Source organism: Pelobates fuscus, chromosome 10, assembly GCF_036172605.1.
Source record: "Pelobates fuscus isolate aPelFus1 chromosome 10, aPelFus1.pri, whole genome shotgun sequence".
In the NCBI taxonomy this organism is placed as follows: domain Eukaryota; kingdom Metazoa; phylum Chordata; class Amphibia; order Anura; family Pelobatidae; genus Pelobates; species Pelobates fuscus.
The window spans coordinates 41,893,879-41,907,486 of NC_086326.1; the positions used below are offsets into that span (position 1 = coordinate 41,893,879).

Consider the following 13,608-nt stretch of genomic DNA (forward strand, 5'->3'; position numbering starts at 1 on the left):
GCATAAAAAACTCACCTTATTTCCAGCGCCATGCAAGTCTGCCGGTGCTGGCTCCACCCCCTTGGTGACCTAATCAGAATTGCCGATCCAATGCTTTCCAGTAGGAAATGGGGAATGCCATTTTGGCTAATCAGCACCTCCTAATAGAGATGTATTGAATCAATGCATCTCTATGAGTAAAATTCAGCGTCCCCATGCAGAGTGTGTAAGGCAATGATTAGACCAGAAAAACTACATTAAGCTGTAGTTGTTCTGATGACTATAGTGTCCCTTTAAACATAGCTAACAGTTAGGATTCCCTTGACCAAACTAAAGAATTCTGATTGGCCAAGCTACTTCCTGGAGTGGACAAAGCTGAAGCTTGGTGATGCAATGCCAGGCGATTAGTACAAAAAAACTTTTAGTAACTTTGGGTTAGTTGCTTTTTTCAATTTATTTATTTATTTTGTGGCTCTGTAAACTTTTGAAGTCTTTGTATATTATGCAAAGCTCCTCCCGATGGTGGCATCATCGCTTGGTATGCGGTTGTGGTGGTGCGTGGGAAAGTTTTGCATTCCAAAAGCTGTTCGTCGCAGGCATCGCCATCTAAATCTGCCGGGAGCACCCATCAGTTCTGTACTCGCTCTCTTAGTAGATATGCAGACGCAAACACTGACACACCTACAGTTGCACAGACAGCGGTTCCCACATGTTGGGAACCGCTGCTGTAGAGCATCTTTCACAATACTTGAAAATTAGCAGAGAGCAGATTTTAAATTAACCAATGATTTTAGTACCCTTTGTATTTGAAAAGCCATTATGTGCTCTATCCATATGCGAATAAACAACAGTTTACACACTAATTGCGCAAGATTTAGATGGATTATAATTAATCCGTTAACAAGAGCTGTACATGGTGATATTTTTCTAGGAAGGTTTTAGGTTTCCAAAAGTCACATAGCTTATAGAATTAAATAAAATAGAACACCTTAGCTATTCACTGTCTCTCCCCACCATATATTTTTAGATTTGTACTAATCTATAATCTATTATTCTGGGAGGGCACCAGGGCACCCCTGGCACACTAATGCAGATTTCTGTCGTGGTTATGGTGCATTGAGCGTTCCTTTTAAGCTTGTCTCACATGCATTTAAAGGGACACTACAGGCACCAAGACCACTTCTTCTCATGAAGTGGTGTGGGTACCATGTCTGTCTCTCCCCATCATTTTTAACCCTGCAAGTAAAAATAATGCAGTCATGCAGAATGACAATGTTTAAATAGCAGGTTTAATTGCTTCTAGTGGCTGTCACTGCAACAGTCAGTAGAGGTGATTTCTCTGAAATAGCAGAGTAAAACCAGAGACTTTTGGTTAAAATGACATCGCAATGAAATGGTCTTGGTGCCAGGTTGCTGTAGTTTTAACCCTACAACTGGAAACATTGCCATTTTGCAAGAACAGCAATGGGTTAACATATCTCTAGTAGCTGGCACAATGAGGCGCTCCCCCTCACCAATAGCAGAGTTAAACTCATAAAGACCATTTGATTGGTGCAGTGCTTTGTTTATGCACCCCTAGGCACACCTCCCTGCATGTGACTTGCACTGCCTTCTTAAACACTTCCTGTAAAGAGTCATCTAATGTTTACACTTTTTTAATTGCAAATTCTTTTTAATTTAGAATGTCATATCTCCTGCACGGTTAATAGCTTCATATACCCTGCAGGAGCTTCCTGTGTGTGATTAAAGTTCCATTTACAGAGCAGGAGATAAAAACTTGTAAAGTAAGTTAACATCGGATTGAAAATGAAGGCATTTTGATTTTATGCAGGCTGTGTAAGACAGCCTTATTTTTGTGTTATGCTTCTATTGTATTCACTTTAAGTTTAACATTATTTGGATTTTAATAATGTGGGTGAAATGTTATTTATTGTACAAGTAAAACCATCCATCGTAAAGAAAATATTGCAACAATATTATTATTTCCTTTGCTTAAATTAAGTGCAATGTGTAAGTAACAATTAGAAACATGGCAGTTTGTTTTTGTGTGTGGGTGTTTTTTTTTTCCTTTACCTATAATTGTATCGGTCCAGCTTTATACCCCTCCCTTCTAACCTGTAGTGTTTTCCTTTATTGCTCCAGTAATTTGTTTTCTTTGTGATGTATTCAGGCTGCACAGCAAAGAAAGCTGACAACTGAACTACAACTCCTTGAAACCTATGCTGTATCGATAAAAACATTTTTGTCCTGGATTTGATGGGATAAACTGAGCAAACGCACAAAAATCTGAGGTAGAACCCTGATTGGTTAAAGGAATGTGCTAGTGTAGTAAGCAGATTAGAGTGTTCCTCTGGTTTGTTTTTGTTTTGTTTTGTTTAATCATTAAGCACCCATAGAAAAAAGAAAAAAAAAAGTTAAACATTTCTTAATTTAGATCATCTGATGAATGTTTTTGTACTAGTCCAAAGCTTTCCATAGAGAAAACATTATATTCCTTGTCAGCATGCACAACATTTCTTAAATAGGAGTGGATTTAAAGTCTTTAAATGTTATAAGGTCTTTACAGGTAAGTGTCTCTGTCTGACAGCCACAGAAGGCATTCTTTGTGACAAATATAAACATAGTTGTTTCTTACAAAAGGCAATGTTTAGATTTGTCAGACTGCAAGGACAGGGTCTATGCACCAAATCCACTACATTAATATGTAGTTGTTTTTGGTAGAAGAAGAGCACACTACATGCGATAAAAAGCCTGAGGAATGTCAATTGTATCTGATATGTAATAAAATTAATGTTTTTAAATGTTATTTTTTTGTAGATTTTTTTTAATGCCATAAAAAGAATGGAATGTCTGGTTGCTTTATGCTTTTGTCTTTTGTTTTCTCACTTTTGGGGAAGTGTGTAGATAGATAGATGGGTAGACAGTCAGATAGGTATATAGGCAGGTAGATAGATAGATAGGTAGGTAGGTAGGTAGGTAGGTAGGTAGACAGTCAGGTAGGCAGACAGACAAACAAAGAGATTTAAATGCACACTGATGTTGAAAAACAATGAATACAAGTCAATACAAATCTCTTTTGATACCATTGTCCATTCAACAAGCTTCAAGAAAGGACTCTCAGGTCAAATTCTTATTGTAGCAAATGTGCATTTGTAATAATAATAAAGCAGTCCTTTGATCAGTCGAAGTGGGATTCCATGTATCAATGTTTTAACATGAGTCCTGTTCATGAGACACTTCTTTGTTAATCACTTGGAGTAGCAGTACTGTTTCTAGTTTGTGTTCCCAGCTTTATCCATTAACAGGGTTTTTCACAAAATTTTAATATAATTTCAGTAATTTCAAAATGAATTTCAATTTCAAGATAAAAAAAAAAAAAAAAAAAGCTCTACTGGAATTTGCAAACAAGGTGGCTTTAGTATTGGGGGTGAAAGGATACCACGAAGCTGCGCCAATAGCATCAGCATTCTGTATTCGGAAGGCCCCGACCACCCCTGCAGAAACACCCAGGGGCATTATAGCCATTACCCCAGATGTTTCTATTAAAACAGCCATCCTGGCTTGCTCCAGAAATCGTCCCACCATCAAGGTGAAGGATACACCATTAGGATCTATGACGACTTACCATTCTCGGCCCTGTTGGACAGATGGAGATTTCTACCAGTCACCAAACTGCTAAGGGAACACAGTGTCAGATACTGATGGGGAACATTGGGAACTTTGCTAGTACCCCATGGAGATACCGTACTGACTCTATCAGCGGAGGAAGATCCAGCAGCCCTTCTGAGTACCATGGGCCTGCCACTTACGTCACCCGTTAGGTCCAGGGAGCTGTAGTCCCAACAAAGGGAACACCCGGTTTGGAGACAGAAATCCAGGGCAGGGTCCAGGAACCCCCATAGAATGCCCCATCCAGCTGAGAATGCCTCAGGAAACCAAAGGGTTTATACGAAGCCGACATTCTACCTGTTTAATTACATACTGCCTGCACAATTGTTGAATAATGTTTTGGTTGACTGTTATTTTTGTTGACTATTTTCTTTTCTTTTCTTTTTTTTATCCATGATGGCTAACTACCTAACCAGGCGGGGGGCATACGCAGGAAAAAGAGTGGGTACAGAGGAGCATATGGGGGTATGACAGCGGAGTTGTTGGTGAGTGCCTTCTGGGTATAAAAGTCTTTACCATAGGACCGCAGACAGCCAAATCCTCAGCCTCCCTATAGTGAGACACCTTACAGAGGAGGGATAGTTCCACTGGATCCCTTGGACACATTAGGCTAACAGGGACCCCAACGCCCCACATGTCTGAGGCTGCCAAAGGAATTACAAATAGACAATATGCTTGGGCTGCTGGCCTATATGTTCCCCTCATTACTGTAGATTGTTCTTTTCATCGACTATCTTTTTTGTGGAATATAATTTTGTATACGTGGGCCAAAAACCTATCCTGACAGGGAACATGGATGGGTAGGTGAGAGAGTATGAGGGCGAATGGGAGTATTAGAGGCAGTCTTGTCTGTGTGAGCCCCGTGTGCATATACGCCCTTGCCAAAGAGCCCCAGATAGATGAGCATTAAGTCTCCCTGCATTTCGACACCTTAAAGGACCACTATAGTGCCAGGAAAACATACTCGTTTTCCTGGCACTATAGTGCCCTGAGGGTGTCCCCTGGAGAGAGGAAGGGGTTAAACACTTACCTTTCTCCAGGGCCGGGCGGGGAGCTTTCCTCCTCCTCTCCTCCTTCCTCGCGACGTCATCGGCTGAATGCGCATGTAGGAGCCGCGCGCGCATTCAGCCGGTCGCATAGGAAAGCATTTATAATGCTTTCCTATGGACGCTGGCGTCTTCTCACTGTGATTTTCACAGTGAGAAGCACGCAAGCGCCTCTAGCGGCTGTCAATGAGACAGCCACTAGAGGCACTGGAGGCTGGATTAACCCTCAGTATAAACATAGCAGTTTCTCTGAAACTGCTATGTTTATTAAAAAAAAGGGTTAATCCTAGAGGGACCAGGCACCCAGACCACTTCATTAAGCTGAAGTGGTCTGGGTGCCTAGAGTGATCCGTTAACCCCTTAAGGACACATGCCATGTGTGACATGTCATGATTCCCTTTTATTCCAGAAGTTTGGTCCTTAAGGGATTAAAGAGATGGGATTTCCCGGGCGCAGTAGTCTAACAGAGACGAGGGGAATGCTGAATACGGCCCAGCCTCCGCTTCAAGCACCAGCAGCAGGTAACTGCTCCTAGAATTACAACTAACCTTTCATGGAGTCCCCCTGGGAGGGCGCACTGGGTTCCAACAAGATGCACGAGACAGTATACCAGGGCAGAGTGCAGTGGGATGGTAACATGAAAGGCGACGTGATAGAGGAGTGGGCTTTGGATTACCCTTAAGGGCTCTGTTTTTTTTTGGGGGGGGGGGAAGGGGGGGGTTCACCTCGAATTTAGTTTTTTTGTGTCATGTACCTGTTTTTATGCTATAATCAGCTGTATTACTACATGCAATCAATGTCTGTTATATTTCTGCAATACCAAAATGTGTGGAAGCAATCCACATAATAAATAAAGAATATAAAAAAAAAAAGCCAAACTACACTGTATCAATGACTAGAACGTCTCCTACATTATATCTGGAGTGACTGGAGTTAGGCAAAGCTCTCACCCCCACTGCGCCACACAAGTTGTTCCTCTGACATGGTACTGGGCATTGTAGTGATAATACTAACCATTCCTTATGCATGACACTGTTAGACTGAACAAGTATCTGTTTTGTTTTCTTTGTGTTATACTCGGAAAACAAAAACTGTGAACGTCATTGTTAGTGCTGCACTTTGACACTGTCATTGTAATATCCCCGATTACTCACTGTCAATATCATACTTAACAAGTCATATGTATCCTGTGTTCACAATAACTTGACAATCTTTGAAAAAAAAGAAAAGCCGAACAGGTCAGCTTTGCTTGAACTTTAACTACTTTTACCTTAAATTTAAAATTCACTTTAAATTCTCCCTTTAGTGAATAACCCTGTAAGTAAGTTCATTCACTAAACTGTTAATTATTATTATTATTATTATTATTATCTATAAAGTGCCAACAATGCTAAATGAGCCAAGAGTTAAATAAACCTTTGAATTTTCAAGTTCAGCTTTTTTTTCCATCACTATTCAGTGTTTATCAGATAAATAAATGAGATGTGACCAGTTGACAACAGAGTTAGAAAAATTGGTACCAAACACCCAATTACAAAGGTTCTGACTTTTATAGATTTATCATTTGTTTGGCCTAAACATCTGACTTTGCAGCAGAGCTCACTGTTTTTAGCAAATTATTCGCTAAAATTCATATTGATTAAGGAGAAACCTAATCCACATCAGTTCAAATTTGAAGTATAAATAGAATTAATTCTACGTACTTTGTGTATCATATTTATAAATATATTGTAAAAAGTATGTGTTACTGCAAAATAAGGGAGTTCTGCTATATATAATTGTGTATTTTCTTTTTCATGCATTTTTGTAAACTGCAGTTGCCCTCCAGCTGTACCTTGGACAAGGAAACAGAAAGGTGGTTATCCTGTATGCAGAGAAGGGGTGTGGAGTCAGTACACATTAAAGCCAGAAAGACCCGTCTGACAGGTGTGAAGTCAGTGGAAATCTGATCACAGACGTGTATCATGGGACCTTCCTGTCTGTCTGAGAAGCTCTAACGAAGCCAGAGACAGAAGCAACCACACAGGCAAAAGGAAGATGAGGCGCTCATTACATATCTCTTCCAAAGACAAAGGGGAAGTTGAACTGTGCTAACTAAGGAGGTGCAGGACAAAGCATGGTAACCAGCAAAGGACAGACGCTGACGAAAGGTAAGGACATGTGGAGATATACTGGACAGGGACAGGAACTGTGTCAAAGCACAAACAGAGTCACGAAGTAACTACATAAAATATATTGAGTTATAGGAACAAGAAATACAAATAATAGACAGAAGGGGCCAAAACGTGTTTACTGGAAATCGACAGATTTGTTCATTGACAAGGTGTTGGCAATGGCAAACACAAGGATCAAATTTGGGTACTCAGCTTAACTCTTTAGTTCTGTTGCCCATCTGTTACAAACAAGCAATCGCAAGGCACTGGGATATTTTTTTTCCAGTAAAGGCTGTATTTGATACATTCTCTCAGCAGCTGGATGGGACTTGGGTCCTGGTTCAGATCAGCTGATTGTGGGAAACGTGGAGCTCTTTTTCGGATATCAACTTAAAACAGCCTTTTACAGTTTTACATTTGCAATGTACTCTGTGAATAATGAATGTTATGGTTACTCACAACAGAGCAAATCTATATTATCCTGTGTGTTTGCATTGTAAGGCTGTCACAGCTATTTACTAAGTTGTGAGATGTCAGGATTTTACCAGGGAATTTCAAATTTTATGATAAAACCATAGCTTGAAAAAACAAAATTATTTTGGCGGCACAAAATTTAAATTTCCTGACGAATTCCTGATTAACCCTGTGTATCTATCGCTCTGGATCCCATCGAAAGCTGTGTGGTCTGCAGACAAGCAATCTGTCGCTATGAATATGTGTGACAATATGTCTGTTTCATTAGTGCTATTCGACAATACAATTACAGACGTTCTGCAGCATGTGGTTTGAAGCTACGTTCTGTATTTATTGGAGACGAAATGTTTTAAAGACTGCGTGAGATCAAGACAGTCGTTAAAAAAAAAAAAGAGGTCAGGTCACACAAGGTAAAGTAAAAAAAGAGAGAGAGAGAGAGAGAGAGAGAACATAGGGATAGCAGGTATCCAATACCACAAGACTGAAAGTCTGTTTTCTCTCTAACATGCTACACCATTATATATATATTTAATGTTACATGATTTTTTGAAGTACATGGTTTTTATTTGCCGATATATATTAGCTGTATTTATATGACAGCTATTTGTTTAGGTATGTGTCATTGGTAACTGTAGTACATGTAGACATATCTGTACCTGCCAAAGTGAAGTGAGTTGAATATTGACATATAAATTGTATTGGCAGTGTGGAATACAGGGCATTTTGCATCTATTACTGGTTTGCAGGTGGAATGTATTGATAAAGTTTGCCATTTAAACTTTATGCTGTATATAAATGTATTAATATTTTGTGTAATGAAAGTTTAGTGTAATAGAAGCAGAATGATTGTCTAATTCTCTTTAGATAATGTGGTTAGATTCTATCCACTCAAATGGCATGATCCAGGTTATCAACAACATTGTATTCTGGGCTGAAATTCTGTCTTCATAGCCCTGTTAAAATACACCTACCATTAAAATTATACACTGATCATTTCTTTGTCAGTTGGCAAACGTTCAAAATCGGCAGGGGAACAAATACTTTTTTCCCTCACTGTAAGTAGTCAAACCATTTTTAAGAATAGATTGACTTGTTACCTGGGTTTAGCTCATTGGCTGAGAGTGATCTATCGATGCGAGAATGGGATTAGTGGAGGTAGGGAATGGTGCCGGTTGAAGCCAGGTAGGAGTCAAACTGTTCTGAAATAGTTTGACTACCTACTATGAGGGAGGTGCCATGGCACTCCTATTCAGTAGTAGCAGTAGTGATGATGCTTGGAGTGTTACTTTAAAATATTTTTGAAAGCTTTACCCCTTAATAGTGCCTAGAACTGACTGTTTTCCAGCATGCACTTGTCCTTCTGACGGGCTGCTCTGCATCCTTGTAACTTGTTTTATAGAATAATTGATGTGTTAAAGTGGAACTTTCACCATCTGTGGACTTTACATAATTTGCAAAGACTCCCAAAGGTGACATTGCAGCTTAAGGTCCATTGGCCGTGGGAGACAGGTAAAGGTGAGTTCTACTTACCTGAACCTGTCCCTCACATATGCCGCCATCCTCTTTTGGCGGGTATTTTTCTGCTCCTGACACTTCATTTTCAGGAACCATAATCACTGCTGTACTCTCACGCATAAGTGTAAGTACAGTATTGAGGTCTATGGAGGATTACGCAAGACCGTGACAGCCTCCAAATATAGAGCCGCCATCACTGGTGACAACTGGGGTACTGACACTTCTTGACGGTACCGTCAGGTGTAGGAAAAATACATAGGACAAAATAACCCCTGCTTTGTCTTATGTATTTGGATAGAAAAATAGATCGAGAAGGAAAAGAAAGAGATAAGGAAGCGATTTTAAAAAAGTAAATATGACATGGCAGTGCTACTTTGATAGGTGTTGGCTCTCCTTTAAAATGGTAGATAGAAATCTATAATTGAAATATCTTAAAATATACAAACGCCCAATCCTTTTATTCATATAGCATTGAGAATAGAATATACATGTTTGCCAAATACAGCATATAGAAATTGTCTTTACATTTCCATTAGACTTTAGAACCGGATACATGATCTGTTTACATTGTAACAGGAACCTGTTTTCTGCATATTACATGAGACTTCATTCGCTTACACACACATATATATATATGTTACACATATGTTATATATATATATATATATATATATATATACGAAAGAAACACAAACATAATATATATATATATGCATTGACTGTGATATAAGTGGCAACTTTTATGTTTTCTTTTGCTTATACTTTACTGTATTTATAAAAATAATATAAATATCTTAAAATACCTAAAAGCTATATGGATTTAAAAAAAAAAAAAAGCTGGGATAACTGGGAAATTAGATAATCCTATATATTTTTCAACTATTAGCTACTTAACTTAGTTAACTTAACTTACTTAACTTAACTACGAGTTCACTTCCAGTTATTTAGTAGATATTGTGGAGTCACTGTACAAATTGTTAAAATACAAGTAAATCCGTTTTCCAAGATGTTGCTGCTGGTTTAAGCCAAAAAACAGGTGCTGTTGGTTTTTTGGGTTGTTGTTTTTTTTTTTTTTTTGCATAGTTCAAAGCCACATTGTAACATTTAAATGGACCAGTCACCTGCCGAAACAAAACAATTTCCTTAATCTTGTATAAACCATAAATTGTCTGCACGTGAATAGCTTTTTAACTCCGGTTCTGCAAAGGACTCCCACAACAGGCCAGGGCCATTGTAATCCTCACCTTTGGGCCTGTCTGGCTCTGCCGTCCAGGGGACATGCTGGACCGTGGACCACCATAGCACCTGGTACGCGTCGTCCAGCCACAGTTCCTCCCATACCAGGCTCTCGAGCTCCGTCACCCACTCATCCAGGGGCTATTCTCCAGGAGAGGCAACTGCAGCGCCACCCGATTCTGCACTCTCTGCTCTGGGCTTGGAAGCCTGCTCCCCTGTTGAACTTGAGCTCTCTCCAGGGCCTCGTGACAGACGTCTTTGTGGACTGCATGCCTCCTGTCTGGATCATACTCCTCCTCGTATGCGAACGCTGTCCGGGGACTAGCCTGTTCCATACTGCTGAGTTATAGTAGTCAGGGACGCTGCATGGGTGCTAGCTTTATCCCTCTATTTGTACTGCATACGGTGTCTCCAGGATGCTTCTCCACTCGATAGGAAGCCATCCCACCACTGTCACCAGATGTGGCGGTTGCCTGGCACCATGACTGGGTACCTTCGCCAATCACGCTTCCTAGTATCACTGAGTACTATGAGCACTGCACCAGACACCATAACCACCGTAGCCCCCCTTAGCCGCTGCAGCTTGGCTCAGGTCTCGCCGTCCCTTCCACCCTGGACCAACACCTGGCATCAGCTCCCAGTGAGAAGACATCTCCCCCATGAGAGTATAACAATCCAAAGCGCAGTATAGCAATTCCTTTTACACATGAGCCAAGGCTTAATGCTGGGAAGTAGTCTGTTTAATGGAAGCACAGTCACATAATTTATACAAGTTACAAACTCCTCCTCTGTGCTTGAGAGATAATTGAGTCAGGAACTGTACTAACTCAATTATCTCCAAGTAAAGAAAAACACACATTTTTCAGACACCCCAAAAGTACCCCCCAAAACCCATGAAAACCTCACAAAAGGTTACATCCCCTGATAGCCCCGATCTGCATGACCAACATATCCAAAAATCACCCAGATCGGTTCAGGGGTTTCGGGATTTCTATGGAAGTCATCATTTGACCCACCGTGCACATGGTCCTATGCCCAAAACAGTTCCATGAATTCAGTGCTAACGGTCCGTCAAGTTCGGTAGTTTAAAAATGAACAAACTACTAAACGTAGGCAATAGTCCTACCATGGAGCTTGTTCCCCTCATCCAGGCAAACGATTCCACCGAACAGTGCCCTTCTAGGTGGTGTAGAATCCGAACGCAGGCGATAATGGAAGTACAGCGGTGTTGAGGAGTTTCTGTGTCCGATTTGACTTCCATGAACTCGACGACCAAACACTGCTGTCTGCGTTCTTGCAAACAAGATGGCCACCACCTCGTGGTCGTTCAGACGAACAATTAGAACACTGCGGTTAGAATCGTTAAGGGGTGATGATAAGGCCTAACAAGCTCCCGGGTGGTCCATAGTTTGTGCGCCTGTTTGGTTCCCGAACAGCATAGGAAAATAGCACAAACTAAGTCAGGCTTTTGAGAGGCTTTTTGCCAAGAAACCCGTGGCAGAGGCATTTCTTTTTGATGGTGCTAGTCCTAAACATAACTGATATTGCCCTATTTTACTCAGAGCCTTCATGTTTGGCATTCAGGCTCCGGGTGAACTACTATATTGTTGTATTGTTAAACTGTATTGTAAGTATTGTTAAAGAGACACTATACTCTCCAAAACAACTTTAGCTTAAAGGACCACTATAGTGCCAGGAAAACAAACTCTTTGGGTCCCCCCCACCCTCTGGATCCCCCTCCCTTCGGGCTCTAGGAGGAGGAAGGGGATAAACACTTACCTTTCTCCAGCGCCGGGCTCCCTCGGCACTGGGGACTCTCCTCCTTTTTCCGCGCATGCATTCAATCAGTCCATAGGAAAGCATTTCGCAATGCTTTCCTATGGACGGCAGCGTCTTCTCACTGTAAAAATCACAGTGAGGCCACCGAGGTTATGCTTATTTCGAAAATATGACCCTGCCTACTTACGCACACATCCTAGAGACACAGCTGTACTTTATATGATTTTTCTAGCCAGACAGCGTAGCTTGACGGGCACCCTACCCACAGTGATTCCCAACATGAATAATGCTGCCTGCCTAGCATATTAACACTGTTTCTTGTATTGAGGTCTCTTAACGTATAGCTAATCATACTGTTATCTTTTGTCGAAGACTCTGCTACGATCTTATAACTTAACTACTTACAGCATGTATAATTTACTGCACATAGCGTGTTTAAAACGTAACATATAAAAATGTGCCGATATTCTTGTCACAAATGTATAACCACTGTGTCAATATCTTTTGAATATGCTGTTGTGGCATTGACAAACGGTTTGTTACTCCCTGCACAAAGAAAAATAAAGAATTTAAAAAAAAAAAAAAATCACAGTGAGAAGCGCGGAAGCGCCTCTAGCGGCTGTCAATGAGACAGCCACTAGAGGCTGGATTAACCCTAGTATAAACATAGCAGTTTCTCTGAAACTGCTATCTTTACAGCTACAGGGTTAAAGGACCACTCTAGGCACCCAGACCACTTCAGCTTAATGAAGTGGTCTGGGTGCCAGGTCCTTCTAGGGTTAACCCATTTTTTCAGAAACATAGCAGTTTCAGAGAAACTGCTATGTTTATGAATGGGTTAAGCCTTCCCCCTATGTCCTCTAGTGGCTGTCTCATTGACAGCCGCTAGAGGCGCTTGCGTGCTTCTCACTGTGATTTTCACAGTGAGAGCACGCCAGCGTCCATAGGAAAGCATTGTGAATGCTTTCCTATGTGACCGGCTGAATGCGCGCGCAGCTCTTGCCGCGCGTGCGCATTCAGCCGACGGGGAGGAGAAGAGGAGGATCGGAGGAGGAGAGCAGGAGGAGATCTCTCCGCCCAGCGCTGGAAAAAGGTAAGTTTTTACCCCTTTCCCCTTTCCAGAGCCGGGCGGGAGGGGGTCCCTGAGGGTGGGGGCACCCTCAGGGCACTCTAGTGCCAGGAAAACGAGTATGCTTTCCTGGCACTAGAGTGGTCCTTTAACCATAGATGAACCCAGGTTCATTGAGCTGAAGTGGTCTGGGTGCCTATAGTGGTCCTTTAATGAAGCAGTTTTGGTGTATAGATCATGCCCCTGCAGTCTCCACTATTAGCAGTTTAAGCAATACGTTTTGCAGTCAGTATGTTAATCTGCCATGTTTAAATTTGTGTAGAACTCAACCGTATTGGGGTACTGTGAAATAGTGGTGGGCTTAACACAATATGGCAATTTGATGTAACTGAATCCCCATATTTGTTTACTAAAATAAGTGTTTTTAAGTTGCCTCATAAAATTTTAAACTGTATTTTTTTTTGTTTGTGCGCTGTTTCTTAATCTGTATTTTGTATATTTAGGTCTTTACGCAGCACCATTACTGAGAAGTGCATGTAATAGGTGTGCTCCCAATTCCCCTTTTATCTATTTTTACTGCACGTGGTAAACTGATAGTCCACTCTAATTTATTTAAAATGCAGAGGTCCATCAAATTTTAAGTAAGTCTACTGCTTTTGCCTGAAACACACCTTGTAGTGGACAGATG

The 13,608-nt window shown here is 41.0% G+C and overlaps 1 protein-coding gene across 1 annotated transcript in view; it reads left to right on the top strand.

Moving 5' to 3' along the window:
• Positions 1-6,501: 6,501 nt before the first annotated feature.
• Positions 6,502-13,608, top strand: part of STYK1 (serine/threonine/tyrosine kinase 1) — a 43,153-nt gene continuing 36,046 nt past the window's right edge. Inside the window, exon 1 of the mRNA XM_063434185.1 lies at positions 6,502-6,844. The gene's annotated coding sequence lies outside the window, so the exon portion shown is untranslated. The remainder of the gene's footprint in view (positions 6,845-13,608) is intronic.